Below are 13,428 nucleotides of genomic sequence, written 5' to 3' on the forward strand. Positions count from 1 at the left end.
TTAGCATGGTGGTATGCCTGGGAAACACTTTGTGAAGGTACACAGTTAGGCTAGTGAAAGGTAATACATAACAATATATTATTATATATATTATATATACTAGATAGAAAATAGGTAGTTAGATATAAGTCCTCCATTCCATGGAGTATATTCTTGTATGTTAAAATAAAACTTGTCATTATTCATACTAACTTTAATCAGAAGGATATAGACCCTATTAAGAGATAACTTCCCTTATGTGTATAAAAAGACTAAGCACTTATTAAAGCCATTAAGTAGTTCTTAAATAAATGAAAAGATCCAGGTCATTAATGGAAATCTAGAATTTGTGAACTTTCAAAATTGCTGAATTTTTATTGTGGAGACCATGCGAATTAAATTTTAATGAGTTTTTAATTTAGAATAATATAAACTCTGAATTTCTTTTTCTAACAAGACATGTTCTAATTATTGCCACTGCGGTTCATACTTGGTAAAGGCCAGCGTTGCTTTTGGATAGTCCATTAAATCATGAAGTGATTGATTTTCTTTTCCTTCTCTGCTTGCAAGGGGATTATTTCTACCAAATATAATTGCCCTTTAGTGAAGACTGTTAGTTTGATGTACTGTGAACTTCCTTGAGGATGAGCAGCCCCTGTGAACAGTTGCATTAATCTAGTACAGGAACATTAGTGGCTGGTAAGGATTAATTCTATTTTAAGAACTCTTTACACACCCCAAGTTTACATTAACTTCATAATAACCTGTTGCCAGATTCTCAGCTGTTACATCTTTAATATGGTTGTTCACGTTGCTTCCTCACAGGTGTCGATTCAAAGATCTAGTGTATGTCTGCACTTTCTTCTGTAATATTTTCATCATTCCTGTCTTTCATAGAAGAAGAAAAGAAAACACATGGGTGGTGACAGCACTGGTATTCGGAGTTCCCTTTTCTATCTCAGTGAATTAGTAGCTCAGGCTTTCCTAACTGTTCTCTTACTCTTCCATTGTCGTCTGCAGAAATTTAGATTTCTCTCTTTTAAAAATCTTAAATTCAAATTTCTAAAACCCATTATCGTTTCACCTGGGCATTCCAACAGGTTAATCAGTGGTAGAACTGAGATTATCATTAACTCATCAGGCAATTGCCGTGTCTCAGTTAATTCAGTGCAAGTCAATTAATCCTTACTGGAGTAAGGTAGCAGCAGGTGGTGATGGAGAAAATAACTCCCAACCAGCTCATCATGGTCCTAATTCAATAAGATGCCCATGAGCTTCCTTCCTGGTTCATAGTGTTGACTGCATAAAGGCCACATTATTCTTCTGTTTAGCACGATGGGTTATGTGATTCTCAGGAAAATATTTGAATTGTGTAATGATCATAGACAGAAAATGCTTTTCTTATCTGGGACTATTCGAAAACAAACTTGGCATTGCTCGTCTATTTCTGGCTGCAGAATAAAAAAACATAAACAAACAAAAGGGAGGCATAGTCTAATATTGTGTTTTGGATTAGTTCTAATTGATCCTTCAGAATTTAGAGTCCCAGTCTAGAAAGGTTAACATATGGTAGAAAGCTCCTTAAAAATAGATGGCTTTTCTATTGACTACAGTGATGACAGTGATGTCTCGGGGACAGAATAGCCTTTTTTTTTTATCCAGAAAGATCTCCAATTGCATGTGAGGATGGAGCAGAGCCTTAGAACTTTATCAGTCCTTGCATCTTCAATCTTGCCAGCATACCAGGAAACCTTTAAGCATTCAATAGATTACCATGCCATCCAAGTGCAAGAGAGATTACTTTCTAGCCACCCACTGGGAAATGCTTTCTGGTTGAGGACAGATCCAGGCTAACACTAACTAGGTAAATTTGTGAAGCACTTTGCTCTTCTTTGATAATTATGTGTTTACCAAATTACATTGTGTGTAGAAGGTTTCAGATGTCAAGGTAGGACCCATCTATAGTTTGAAAAATTGAGGAAACCAGATGGGATGATACTTTACTGTGGCTGAATTCATCTAAATTTTTATGTACATACACTGCAATAATTTTGATCCAACATATTTCATGTTGATGATGTTGTAAGGTGACAGATAGTCCAAAGATAGAATCTGTTGGTTATTTCATGTTGATGATATTGTAAGGTAACAGATAGCCCAAAGATAGAATCCAATGGAAGATGTCATTCAACAAATTAAGGTGAGAAAGGTAGAAGAGAAATAATGAAGGACATAAGCAATACAAACGGAACAGACACCACGATTTTTCTCATCTAATTTCTAGCATAGCGCCAGGTCTGCAACAGACACTGGCCTAAATGCTGAGAGATGATAGTGATTCCAGGACTGTGTCTCTGAGTTTCCTAGTTGGTTAATCTGTACACCCAATGGGAATGTAGACCAAGAACTCAGATGACATAAGGACAATAATGTCCTTCTTTTAGATCGCAAACTATTCCTAACCACATCATTGGATTAAGCTAAATAGTGTCTAATCCTGTCCATGATTGATTTATAGGTCTCTTTACTGCAGTAGTAGGAAACTTTGGATGTGAACAGACATATATATGCACAAGCTTCTAAGTGATTCAAGTTATTTTATTAAAGCAGATGTGCTTTAAAAATCTGGTCACTTTTCTACATTGTAACTTACATAATCCATATTAAATCTGTTAATGAGATCCTGATTGTCACAGTGCTCCCTGCGTGGACTTGAACATGACTGAAAAACAAAAGAAGTGAAAAACAATAGCTAAAACCCAAATACTCTAGAAAGGTCATTAGAGAAGTAATCAATAGTTGGTACATATCTATGTGCTTTCTGAATATTTCATGTAAGCATGACACATATTTTCTAACTTTTGATTATTGACATTATGCCTAGTTTGCAGTAAGCTTCAAGGACACATTTATATAATAAGCATGTATTGTTTCTCCTCTATAACAACATGCCTTTTCAAATTTTATGATTATTATAATTCCCAGAATGGCATTCAGGAAAAAGTGTGCATTGATTATATAAGTGGAATTAAAAAGTACCATGGTCAGATTTTACTGCATGCTTCTACATTTGTCTATCTTTATGTGATAGGATTTAGCTTTCAGATGCATTTGAACATGGTTGCATGTTATCAACAAAGAGGGACAAAGACTGCTCCAATCAACCATCCTCACTAAGAACAGCATTATTTAAACATTTAACATATTATGTTATGATTTTATTGCCTTTCAATAATACATGTAGGTTTTATTTATTCTGTTTTATAGATGTAACTCCTTGCATAAGACCTCTATGTAGTAAAAAACATTTTATTACTTGTTAAATTATTAATTAAATTTTTAGGAACTCGAGTCTACCATCCCTGGAAAACCATAGAAGAAAACTAGTTTGTTGTTTTTAGCAGCGGCTATAGCCAAATCATAAAACTTATTTGTAACCCTGATTCCCCAGCATAGAAATGAGCAAACATCAAATGCCACCAAATATTTTCTAGGAAATTTGTTTACAGTGAGTCATTTTGGAAAAACAGAAGTAGTCAAAATTCATATGCTCCTCAAGAGCCATTCTCAGACAGCTTTCCTGACTTTAAAAGAAATGTTCAGACCCTTGTTATTCTGCTTCTGCCCATGAGGCAAAGCAAGGGAACAACTTTTGAGAAAAACAAACGTACAGTATAGGCTAGGACAGCACCATTGCTAGCCAGGAAAACAAGTTGGGCCTTTTCATTTGCATATTGAATGTCAGATTTGCCATCTGGCTTTTCCCTCTTCCCCATTCAGGAACACAAACATCAGTGGATTTGCTAGGATGTTCCATTGGTCTTTACTTGATTGTTATTAACAAGATTCCAAATATTTTCTCACATGTGTACTTTTCTACCAAATACTTTATTGAGTATTTTTCTACCAAATGAAATGATTTTATAAATAACTCTGAGCTATCTTGGAGATACCCACATGACACATTACACTAGATTGTACTCATATTTTAATTTCAAGCTACATGAATGCATACACACACATTATAACACTACATACATATATGATTTCATAAGCTAATCTTTTATATATTTTATAATATTTATTTATTATAGATATTATATTTACATGTCATAAGTTTGAAGATTTGGTGAAATTTCCCTAGATCAGAAGACAGAGGCATCTTGGAACATACTTTAGTGACTTTCAAAGTTACTAAGCACTTGCGATCAGATCTAATGGATTACTTTTATGGGGAAGCATAGGGAATATAGCTTTTTATTGTAGCATTCATAGAGAGTTTAGAAATGTAGCATATGAAACTTAACATCTATATATTGAAGAGCCTTAAATAAATTCCCATAAAGTTCTATGATTGAAGTACTCTTTTTCAATTATTGCTTTGTTCTGAGATAATTAATTCATATGTGTAAATATTAGGTGTCTGTTGAATGTGTATGTGAGAGAGAGGGGGGAGAAGGAGAGAAAGAGAGATGTGGGGTATGAATGAATCAACACAGGTAAAGTAAGCACTATTTGAATCCCTTATATTTTTTGAGAAATTTTCAAAATTGCTCTCACATAGAAATGAAAACATTTTTTTTCACTCTTACAGATAGTCCAATATACCCTACATTTTTCCTGTAATTTATGCATTAATCAAGAGTGAACATATTTTTTTCTCTGATTTTTTTCTTTTGGAACTATTTTGTTAACTCAGTAGTCGTTTTTGAATCTAGAAAAGATTACTTGCTCAGCAATTGAAGGCCTTAGTTAATTAGAGACTAATTTGTATTATCAGTTATCTATTTGGGATATCTATTGCTTGATGGTAATAGAGGAAGCATCTTGCAAAGGTCAATAAGGAGGAAATATAAAGCCTACAGAAATCATGATAAAACTCCTTATCTCTGACTACCTTGGTGTAAGGGGTAAAGCTAGCCAGTGGAACTATGGCTGTGTTTTAGGAAACAGTACTTATTCCTCACTTCTTACATTAACATGACACAGAAGTGTCCCAGATAGGCAAGCATGCCTGGCTTTTCTCTTCCCTCTCTAAGACAAGAAGGAGAGGCATAAATTACTTGGTGTTGAATTTAGGAAGAGGGATTCAGGAGCCTCAGTCACTTTCCTTCTGAATCCCAGCTGATGATGACACATGGTGAGTTCTTCATCATCCCTGTAAAAGGCTTGGTACCTCAAAGTAATGAATTCTGGGGACATAATTTGCTTTTGTGTTAATCCTTTAGAATTAGGATTGGCTGTTTGCAGTGTGTGGTGTGACTCTCTTAAATTCTTTTGAACGTGAAAGACACAGAAAAAGTGGCATCACTGAACCTCTGTAACCAATGTGCTCCTGAAGGCATAGTATTCTTTTTACCATAAAACATCCTAGGGTGCAGACATCGAATATAGACATAAAGTGATGGAAAAAGAGCTGAAAGTAATTCTTCTCCTAGAAATAGAAAGACACTAGAGTCATTTCATGTAGAGGAATGGCTTACTTTGGAGTAGATTAGGGGAAAATGTAAACTCTTCAGAAACTGTGACATAAAGTGTTTGGTTCTGTGAGGACACCCCCAATGGAGGTAAAAATAGAGACTGCCTCAGACCCTGATTGATCACAAACTTAATATTTAATGCTGACAGTTAAGAAAATTGAAGCCAAGTGTGGTACTCCTCCATACCTGTAATCCTAGCTTTTCAGAACCCAAAGCAAGAAGGATCCTGGGTTTGAACCTGCATTGGCCCACAAAGCGATACCCTGATTTGGGCTGGGGAGGTTGAGATAAAGACTGGGGAGGAAGGTAGTGGGAAAAAGGAGGTAATTGTAGAGTTGTATGCAGTCTCCATCCTCTCCCAGTTTTTTTTCCCTCATTTCCTTTGTCCTGCACTGATGGCTAGACTTGGAAAAAGTAGTTGAGACTGCAACCTAATGCCCATTCCTTCCTTTTGTCCAATTACAAACAGGTACATGGAGAGAGGTTGTGAATTTGGTTAGGAGTAATCCATTTGGTCCCTTCCTACTACTCTTTGTGGCTAGAGCTTGAAAATACCAATAAGAGGTAATTGATTGTATCTTATGGGAAAGGATAAATGTTATAAAACTCATTTATTGCCAGATCTGGAGTTATATTCCCTGATGACTGTCTCATAAATGCTTGTACATTTTCATCTCATTTCTTCTATATTTGTTTCATAATTGGTTTCAATGTCAGAGAGTGGAGAAAGTGGGTAATGCTTACTATTGTTTTTAAAGCCCTGGGCATACACTGTGGGATGAGAAGGCCAGAGGTAAACATGGCAGTCAGTTTTATACTACAACTCTGATATTAACTATAATCAGAAAAGATGAGGTCTACTGCATGCTCAAAGATTCTGGCTTCTTTCATAATAGCTATACTGCATAGTCTGTTCCAGCCAATTTGTAAACTGTGTGTCCACAGAGATACCTGATCTTTGAAACGAAGCATGTCATGGAACTTCTGGGAAATCATGCCGTGATTTTTCATCAGCATATGTCTTCTGCCCTCTGACAGATCTGTCTGCAGGCCCTCTCCCTGTGAGGAAAGTGAGTACTTCCTCCCATTGACACTGTGGCATGCTTTGGCCAATAGAATATCAATGAAAGTGAAGTTGGACACAACTGTGTTTCAAGGAGGTACCCACAAATCTACTGTAGATAGTCTCCTTTTCTGTGAGTGCCTGAACACCAAATGTAGGAAGGCTGCTTCTTTAGTCTGCGTTACAGCTAGAGAGGGTAAGCAATAAATCTTGCCACCAGCTCCCCTCGAGGTAGTCAGTTATTTGTGACTATGGCATTGTCTTGGCATAAGAAAACTAAACAGATATTGGGCCGTGTTTATTTACACACTAATTTCCCATATTTTATCATCTGTATCAATGTCTTCTTTCACTGTTTATAAAATATATGATGCTTGTTTTGTTTTCTTATGTTCTGTATTTCTCCTTTTATCATATGAACTCATCTGTATCTGTCTACTTAATATTCTCAATCCAAAAGTCTGTACCCAGAGTTTCATTACATCATGAGTTTAAAAAAAAAAAGAGAAAGAAAGAAAGGAAGGAAGGAAGAAAGAAAGAAAGAAAGAAAGAAAGAAAGAAAGAAAGAAAGAAGAAAAGAAAGAAGAAAGAAAGATCCATCCTTCCTATTGACTTGATTAATGGAAGTGTAGGGTAGAAGTTTGTATCTAACTTGATTTTGCTTTGTTTTGTTTTACTGTCCAGGAGAATATTTTGACATTGTGAATTTCAAAAATAGTCTTGCTTATAAACATTCTGTGGTCTTTTAGCATTGTCATACCCCAGGAGACAAACAGAATGTTTGCGAGATTTATATAGCTGACAGAGATTTCTATGTACCCTGTGCACTACATTTATATTTTCAGCTTAAATCATTGAGTGATTATTTTCTGAAGGAATTTCGTCTTTCTTGGGGGAGGTTGGAAATCATGTCTACTGGATGATTTATTAAGTGAATACGTAAGTGAAATGAGCAGACTGGTGCTGATATTTTCCATAGGCAGCAAATTATGAATAATGATTCTTCCATGCTTCAACTCGCTTGCAGTGATTCTGAAAATAATTCTCGTTTTCTCTGGTTGTTTCAGCCAAATGGATCTGTATAGTCAGGAGGAGCTCCAAGCCTAGCAGGTTGGACCTCAGGTACTGTGTTGGGGCACCATGGAAGTTTATTAAAAATCTGAGCTTGTCTGTCTTTAGGTTCCCTGTGTTCATTGTGGTCACATGCACCAGGCACCGTCTGTGAGGGGGAGCTTGGGCAATATTTAGCATGGCATAGCAAATAAATCGAATATGAATCTCAGAAATGTTCCCAGTCCATCTTAAAATGTCAAAGGGTTTATGATGAAACAGAGGAAGGGTAAGAAACCTGAGACGCCTAATTTTCTATCTTTACGAATGCTTACATTCATTCTCAAGAGAAAAGCAGAAGGCCATTTTTTTTTCTTTTCAATATATTAGCTATAACTAAATGCTATTTGCCTTTATGAGGTCACAAAACATTGAAATGTGAGAATTTCACATTGTGCAAGCAAATAATTTCAAAACTGAACTCTAATTATGCTCCACAACAAAGCACCATTCCAAATGTGTATATCATATTCAATATATAGAACTTTTAATTTATTGGTTTCTACTATATTTCAATTCCCATGAAATTAATAAAAATTCCATGTATCATCCATATTTTATATGATAAATAATTTTAGTCCAGAACACCACAATCTGATTATTAGATTTTATTTGATGAGATGCTCTAATTTATTAAAACATTTTGAAGTCAAGCACAATTGAGTTCCCTAATTTTCTTACTTTTAAAATACTGAACAAAATTTTCTTCCCTATTATGTTGTGGTTGGTAGTGCTGGCTTTAATAGATTAAGTTACCTTTATGTGCTATAGAAAATAACCTTGCAAGATTTTCCACATTGATATATTAAGGATTTTGCAGTTTCCTTCTACTGATCTCTGCACAACTTCTCAGACTACTTTTGTTTCCTAATGTATACATTTAAAATATTGTTGTAATTAATTGGTAATCTCCAATTATACCATATTAGCTAAATATACTTTCATATTCCTAGACTAATTAATACATACATGACTGTCATTGCCTTGAAAAATCTATCTTTAAATTTTCAATATCATAGCCACTTGTCATAGATATATGAGCAAGCATCTGATGATGTGAGGAAGGTTGGAAACAAGGGAAGCCAGGAGCAAAGACACTCCAGGAGATCATCTCTAGGAAACATGTCTGTCAGACTAGTACAGACTCACAGTACCTTAGAGATGCAGAGAGATAGGCCCAGCATGGTAACACATTTGCGAGCTTGTCCATTCTTATACCCAAGCTCAAAAGCCTGTGGGTTTTTATCTTTGATAGATCATTATAGTACAGAAGAAATTAAGTTTCATTTTGCTCTGGTACCGCCTTCCAGAAGCTCTTCAAAGAGGTAGACTTACAGTTATTTTAGACAAATGCATAATTCTCAGACCCCTGAGAAAGACACACAGCTCAACATGGCTGATCCATTAGAAAACATCTGTCCTGCAACTGAGTTGTGCCCTAGATAAACATGCCATGTTTATGGTCATGTGAATGGTTTCCCATGATCAATGTGACAGTGATCAGAAGCAGTAATGTGGTTAGGAATAGGTAGTAGGAAGAAGATTTTGTCTGCATAAGTTTGATAGTGATACACATATGGTCTGTTCTGAACTAGACAAAACAGCAACGGGGACAGGTAAAGTTTCAGGTTTCAGGTTTCATTTGTAAAAGCCCTGATTGTCAATTGGTGGTTGATGAGGGGTAACTAGGTCACAGAAACCCTTAATTCACTAAGTTGGTACATCACTAAATTTACTGTTGAATAGTCTTTTAGAGTGTGGTGCCTAGCTAGAAAAAGTTATTTGGAGCATGTCTTTAGAGCATTCACTAAATAGGAATCTCTAAAAGGGTAGAATTAAGAGAGTGTACATATGTTATAAAATCAGATTCACTAGAATATTATTTTACATGGATAGGCTGAGAAAGCAACAGTGATCAATTGAAATCTGGAAAGAATAGTAACGAGAAGCTGCCTAGTCTGTGAGTCTATATGCTTCTTTAGTGTTCCTGTGGTGCTGAAGGCCTAGAAGATTCTAGGAGAGTCACTAATCTCTAGTGTAAGGATAAAGGCTAAAGAAGCTGGAGTCTGGTGTTAGCTAAGGTTGACAACTGTGGTGACAATAGCACAAAGAATGACGTATTTCCCAGTAAGAAGTGGAGGCAGGCAGGTAAGTAGCTTTGCCTTTTTTTTGGGTATCATTGTATCTCGGTCACCCCATACAAGGTGCAGCACAGGGTTGGGTAGCAGTTAATCTTTGCCGGAAATGCACTCACAGTCCCCACCCCCAAAGGTACCCATTTTTGTAGATTCCATAGCTCATCATGTGGATGATCAAGATTAGCCATCACAGGTCTCTATCCTGTCCTCAGTTTCTCTGGTGTCTCTGTTTCCTGACTGCTTTGTTCCACTCTGCCCTCTCTCCCATCAGTTTCTGATTTTCCAGTGGCCCATAACCCAGACATAAGACACCTTTGCAGTGAAACCTTTGAAAGTTAAAGTTAAAATGAATCGTCTTCCTTCGTATCTTTTCATAGTGACAAAATGTAGTAATAATATTTACCAGGAGTAGATAAGTTGTATTATAATCCAGTCCATGTGGACCAAAGGCATATACATGGAAACAGATTCACTGAGCCTATTAAAGAAATAAGGAGACAGTCTCCTGACCGGAACACCAATAGTGCAGGCACTCAGATCTGATCCACAATTAATAAATGGAACCTCATAAAATTGAAAACCTCTGTAAGGCAAAGGACACCATCAATAGAAAAAATAGCAGTCTACAAGAATGGCAAGATATTTTCACCAAGTCCACATCTGACAGAGGGCTAATTTCTAAAGTATAAAAAGAACTTAAACTAGACATTAACAAAGCAAATAATTCAATTTAAAAATGGGACATAGATATAAACAGAAAATTCTCAACAGAGGAATCCCAAATGGCTGAGAAGAACTTATAAAATGTTTTAATATCCTTATTCATCAGGGAAAGGCAAATCAAAATGATTCTGGGATCCCATCTTGCACCTGTCAGAATGGCTAAGATCAAAATCACTACTGACAGCCCATGCTGTTGAGGGCATGGAGCAAGGGAATACTCCTCCATTGCTGGCAGGAGTGTAGGCTTGTGCAGACATTTTGGAAACCAATATGGTGGTTTCTCAGAAAACTGGGAGTCAATCTACCTCAACACCCAGTTTTCCCACCCCAGTCATATACTCAAAGGATACTCCATCCTACCATATGGATCCTTGCTAAACTATGTTCATAGTAGCTTTCTTCATATTTCCCAGTAACTGGAAAACAAACTAGATGTTCCTCAACCAAAGAGTGGAGAAAAAAAATAGAGTACATTTAGACAATGGAGAACTAATAAACTTTTTAAATATAAAATCATGAAGTTTGCAGGCAAGTAGATAGTACTAGGAAAAAGTTATCCTGAGTGAGGAACCTGAACCCAGAAAGACAAGCATGGTATGTACTCACTTATTAATGTATATTATTTATAAAATAAATGATAATTGTGCTGCAATCCATAGACTTAGACAGGCTAAGAATTAGAGCTCCAGGATGGACACATGAATCTCCCTGGGAAGGTGAAATAGAATAAATATTGTGGACAGAATGGGCACAGGTAGGGGTGGGAATAGGGTTCAGGCAAGGAGATAATGGATGGTAAGAGAAAACACCGGGAGAGACAACTGGAATTGTGGGGTATTTCAGGTGCAAGGGGCCTAATACTATGGAAACTCCCAGTTATCTGTGAGGGTGGCCCTAGCTAAGATTCCTAGCGGTGGGTGATAGGAGCCTGACCTGACAATCTCTCACAACCAGGAAAGGTTTCCAGTGAAGGAACTGGGACACCAACCCAGTGACAACACCTTCCACCTACAATTTTTCCCTTCTGCAAGATGTTTTGGGTTAAAAGGGGCACAGAAAATGTGGGGGTGGCCTACCAATGACTGTTCCAGCTTGAGAGCCATACCACTAGAGGGAGCTTACTCTTGACACTGCCTGGAAGGACAAGAACCAGAAGCTTAGTAGCCCACAGACCTAGAATAGAACAAAACATGACCTGGAAAGAGAAGTCAATGAAATGACTCCTAATTATATTCTGCAATACTCATAGACAGGAGCTGAGCATAATCCTTATCACAGAGGCTTCACCAAGCCACTGATAGAAACATGCAGAGAAGCTGAGCCAGCCAACGGCAGAGCTTGGTACTGCTGTGAAAGATGGAGAAGGATTGTATGAGCCAGAGGGGTTCAAAGACACAGTAAGAACATGACCCACCAACTAACTACACTTTATAGGGACTTTTTAGAGACTAAAGCAGCAGTCACAGAGGCTGCATGAGTGTCCTTTGCCCTCTGCATTCACGTTATGGTTATGTAGCATGGAGTTCTTGTGGACCTCCTAAAAGTGAGAATGGGAGCTCTCTCTGACTCTGTTGCCTATGTTGAGACCCTTTTCCTCATATTGGATTGCCTCCTCCAGCCTTAATATGAGGCGAAGTGCTTAATCTTACTGTAGCTTGACATGCTGTGGTTGATTGATATCCATGTGAGGCCTGTCCTTTTCCGAAGAGAGCAGAGGAGCAGTGGATTTGAGAGGGAGAAACTGGAAGAAGAAGGTGGAAAAACTGAAGCCAGGATCTAATATATGAGAGAATACATTTAAAAATTAAGATAATTAATTTTCTATATAACAGTTAACTGTGCTCAAAGTCTGGGTATAACATTACCATGCTGGTCTGGTCATGTCTTTGTAATAGATTAGAAACTGTTTGTGTTTTTCTCAGATATAACTACTAGATCCAGATTTATGTGAGCTTGCCATGACAGCCTCTTTTGTGGTTTAGCTCATACTTTACCTCTCATCACTATAAGGTACATGTCAGACCACCGGAAGGTAAAAAATCACTAAGAGTTCAGCTCCTAGCACTGCAGGGAGTGGGGCTTACACCTAGGGTCAAGATTCAGAAGTCATTAGAATGAAGACTATTCTTTTAAACTACTTACATGACTGATATAATTGTTCACTTTTCCTCCTGAATTTATCATTGATCTTCAATTTTTTCTTATTGATTTTTTATTTACATTTTAAATGATATCCCCTTTCCTGGTTTCCCCTCCGGAAACTCGCTATTCCATCCACCTCTCCTGCTTCTATGAGGGTGCTCCCTTACACATCCACCCACTCCCTCCCACCGCTCCGCCCTGACATTCCCCTACACTGGAGCATCAAGCCTTGACAGGGCCACCGGCCTCTCCTGTCATTGATGTCAGACAAGGCCATCTTCTGCTACATATGCGGATAGAGACAAAGGTCCATCCCTGTGTACTCTTGGGATAGTGGTTTAGTTCCTAGGAGCTGTGGGGGTCTGCTTGGTTGATATTTTTCTTTCTATGGGGTTGTAAACCCCTTCAGCTACTTCAGTCCTTTCTCTAACTCCTTCATTGGGGACCCCATTCTCAGTTCAATCATTGGCTGTAAACATTTGCCTCTGTATTTATTTGTCAGGCTCTGGCAGAGCCTCCTAGGAAACAGCTGTATCAGGCTCCTGTCAGCATGCACTTCTTGGCATCTGCAATATTGTCTGGTATATGGGATGGACCCCCTAGGTGAGGCAGTCTCTGCTCTACACTTTGACTCCATATTTCCTCCTATGAGTATTTTTGTTCTCCCTTCTAAAAAGGTCTGAAGCATCCACACTTTGGTCTTCATTCTTCTTGAGCTTCATTTGGTCTAAAAATTGTACCTTGGATATTCTAAGTTTTGGGGTGAATAGCCACCTATCAGTGGGTATGTATC

The sequence above is a fragment of the Rattus norvegicus genome, chromosome 6 (assembly GCF_036323735.1).
Source record: "Rattus norvegicus strain BN/NHsdMcwi chromosome 6, GRCr8, whole genome shotgun sequence".
Lineage (NCBI taxonomy): Eukaryota > Metazoa > Chordata > Mammalia > Rodentia > Muridae > Rattus > Rattus norvegicus.